This window comes from Somniosus microcephalus, unplaced genomic scaffold (genome assembly GCF_052327205.1).
Source record: "Somniosus microcephalus isolate GS21.2 unplaced genomic scaffold, FLI_Smic_1.0 unresolved_chr2, whole genome shotgun sequence".
NCBI classification, from domain to species: domain Eukaryota; kingdom Metazoa; phylum Chordata; class Chondrichthyes; order Squaliformes; family Somniosidae; genus Somniosus; species Somniosus microcephalus.
Window position 1 is genome coordinate 14,383,601 of NW_028225180.1, and position 3,805 is coordinate 14,387,405.

A 3,805-nucleotide genomic window follows, 5' to 3' on the forward strand; every position below is an offset into this window, starting at 1 on the left:
TCTCTACCACACAAGGCAGTAGAGGCCAATTCATGAAATATATTCAAGAAGGAGTTGGATATATTTCTTAAGGTTAAAGGGATCAAGGGATATGGAGAGAAGGCAGGGACAGGGCACTGAATTTGGATGATCAGCCATGATCTCATTAAATGGCGGAGCAGGCTCGAGGGGCCGAATGGCCGACTCCTGCTCCTATCTTCGATGTTTCTGTATGTTTCTATGTTTCTACCTTCTGCTTTAAGCCGACCCAAACAACCATAGTAGGGGGGGTCACGTCCTACTCCCCGTCTCGGCTCACAACATCACAGAACTGAGAGTTAACACCTCCATGCAGAACGAGGCGCTCGAGGCCGTAACCCAGTTCAGCCGCCCGATTCCCCGATTGTCTCTGAACCTGAAATCAATCTTAGAAAGGACTGGCAGCTCGGAAGCTCACCTAGTTAAAATGACCCAGCGGAATGAGGAGATGGAATCAGAAATCCAAAAGCTAGGGGAACAGAAGTGGTATGAATCAGTCTACACTGTTAGCCAAACTCCTTGGTTAAGGATGCTGACCCTGTTCTCAGTAGTAGGGCAAGGATCCATACTGATAATCCTGGTAATACTGGTAGGCTACCTACGGCACCTAATCAAACGGACGGGGGGACGAGCCAATAACTTAGAATTAGCTAAAATAGTTAAGAGCAAGTGGTAAGAAGTCAATAAGGATATTTCCTTCTCAAAGAAGGGAATTGTAAGAAACGGCTATTCAATTCATAGATGAGGTATGACTCTTAGAACAGAGATTAAAATGCAGTCAGGAACAAATGGGGGAATGGTCAGCAAGACCAACTAACAAACACCAACATGATAAGGAGGTCGTATAATGCAAGGAAACAGGGAGGATAGCACCTGCTAGATATTGGCCCAGAAATTCGGGTCGGGGGGCTTCCCGCGGGTGCAAGCCCCCGACCTGCACTTACCTAGCGCGCCGGCCGTTGAGCTGTGGGCCCGCGTGGGATTCCGATCCTGGGCCTGCTCCAACTGCCGGCGCGCAGTGCTCGCGTATCCCAGTGGCGCAGTTAGTTCGATGCGTCCCCTGGGATCACGTGGGCCATGGGGAGCCAATGGTAGCAGGGAATGCTTCATTCATAAAATTGACAGGAAGAGCTGTCAAACCTATAAATACTATAAGCCCCAAAACATCACTAAAACTTCAAATACATTTTTTAAAATCACATTTTTAAAATAACTATAAATTACATGAAATAACTATTTTAAACAATAATTTAAATTTTTGAAAAAATTAATTACATTTTCTAATGGGGCTAAAAATAAACTTACCTTTCTTTAAAGTATTTAAAAATAATAAACCTGTGGAAAAAATGTTTTAATTTTAATTAATTCACCACTGATCTTGTTAAAAGCAGGCCTTGCGCCTGCTTTTTAAATGTGTAACTGCTGGAGACTTACCCTCCCGGAGAAACCTGAAAAAAAACGCAAGTTCGATGCGCACGCGCTGCCTTCTTTCAGGGCAACGGAAGTTCCGGATTCCCGCGCAGTGCATGCACGAAACCGGCACTTTCGTTGGGCCTATGGGTGAGTACCCCGTACGTACTCACCCGTGGGGACCCGAATTTCTGGGCCAATAAGGAGTCACAAAGCCATAAAATGGCCTTGAAGAAACTTGACAAAACATTCCTCAGAAAGATAAGAGGAAAAGGCTCGGCAGCCATGTAGAAAGAGACAGGGAGGGATGTTTTCCCGCAGGGATGGAGATTAGTAACGGTGATTGACATTAAATAAATCACGGCCCACCGAAATAACTATAAATATAGTGGGCTGAGAGCAGAAGTCAGACAGCAAGGGGTGAAGGCTTCTTTGAGGTGGAAATCAATGCTGGCTCAGGCCTAACACCTTGACTAAGTTCAGCCTCTGAGGTGGATCAATGCTGCCTCACGCCTAGCACCTCCAACAGCTCGGGGGACAAATCAACAGAGGTGACTGCTGTTACTGACTGCAGAGACCTGCTGACCCAAGACCGCCACGCTGCCTCAGCAGACATCCAACCAACCATCCGTCCGGTCGTGACATTCTGCTTTGGGAGTCGTAGATCACTCCTACTGTCACGGGTTGTACGTCTATTATACTCGGCTTAAACCATATGTAATATCTGATTATGCTTTAAAACTGTAGCTCTTTAATAAAAGCCTTACAGCTTCTAAAGCCCTGTTGGGTAATCTGTGTGAGCCCATGATCCGGATCTTACATTGTGAATAGCTGGGGCCCAAGCACTGATCCCTGCAGTACCCCACTAGTCACCACCTGCCACCCCGAAAAAGACCCACTTATTCCTACTCTGTTTCCTGTCTGTTAACCAATTTTCAATCAATGCCAGTATATTACCCCCAATCCCATGTGCTTTAATTTTGCACACTAACCTCTTATGTGGGGCTTTATCAAAGGCCTTCTGAAAATCCAAACACAGTACACCACATCCACTGGTTCTCCCTTATCTATTCTATCAGTTACATCCTCAAAAAACTCCAGTAGGTTTGTCAAACACGATTTCCCTTTCATAAATCCATGTTGACTTTGTCTCATCCCGTTGATATTTTCTAAGTGTCCTGTTATCACATCCTTTATAATAGACTCTAGCATTTACCCTACTACTGATGTTAGGCTAACTAGTCTGTAGTTCCCTGTTTTCTCTCTCCCTCCTTTTTTAAATAGTGGGGTTACATTTGCCACCCTCCAATCTGCAGGAACTGTTCCACGATCTATAGAATTTTGGAAGATGACAACCAATGCATCCACTATTTCCATGGCTACCTCTTTCAGAGAATGGTTCTCGTCGACGTGCTGCTAATTGACGGTGAATATAGAAACAGAAGCCAAAATTGAGTAGGCCCCAGTGAGATTTGAACTCACGACCCCTGGTTTACAAGACCAGTGCTCTAACCCCTGAGCTATGGAGCCATCTGTGTATGACATGCCTATTTTAATCTTACTATTGTTAACAAGGAGGTGGTGCCCAACTAAACATTCACGATGATTCATCCCTGAGCATTCACAGTATGATACAGCACAGGAGGAGGCCATTCGGCCCACCGTGCCTGTGCCGGCTCTTTGAAAGATTCTATCCAATTAGTCCCACTCCCCCCAGCTCTTTCCCCATCGCCCCGCGAGTATTTATCCCATTCCTCTTTTGAAAGTTATTACTTTTGTTCGGCAGTGGTATTAAGGGTTACAGAACCAAGGCGGGTAGATGGAGTTAAGATACAGGCCAGCAGTAATCTAAACGAATGGCGGAACAGGCTGGAGGGGCTGAATGGCCGCCTGCTGTTTCTGTGACAGAGAGAGACACAGAGAGACACAGAGAGAAAGAAACAGACTGAGAGAGACAGAAAGAGACAGAGATATATATAGAGAGAGAAAGAGGCAGAAAGAGAGAGACAGAGAGAAACAGTTGTTAACCCCTCGCTTCTGTGAGGAGGATCTACCCCTAACTTGGGGGATCAAGGTTCGCTGCTTTAGGAGACTCAACACGCCGGTCAGTCTATTGTCACTTTCTCAGTAATACACAAAGTCAGAAACTGTAAAATAAGTAAAGTTTTATTCCGGTCACCGGTACTGGACTTCACTCTGAGAAACCCTTTGTGTTTGCCCACAAGGAAGCATCCTCTAGAGTGAGCCCTTAGGCTCACGGGGCTACAATATTTATACATTTTCATAAACTTGCAAGTCGTTATGAGAATACAGAAAACTAGGCAATCACACGTTACACAAGTCATTTGTTTCTTTTTACAGAGTTCTGTTTAAAATT

At 45.2% G+C, this 3,805-nt stretch overlaps 1 non-coding gene across 1 annotated transcript; it reads right to left on the minus strand.

Moving 5' to 3' along the window:
- Nucleotides 1-2,885: 2,885 nt before the first annotated feature.
- trnat-ugu (transfer RNA threonine (anticodon UGU)) lies at nt 2,886-2,958 on the minus strand. Its single transcript has one exon. It is a non-coding gene; the product is annotated as a tRNA-Thr (tRNA).
- Between the last annotated feature and the right edge of the window lie 847 nt (nt 2,959-3,805).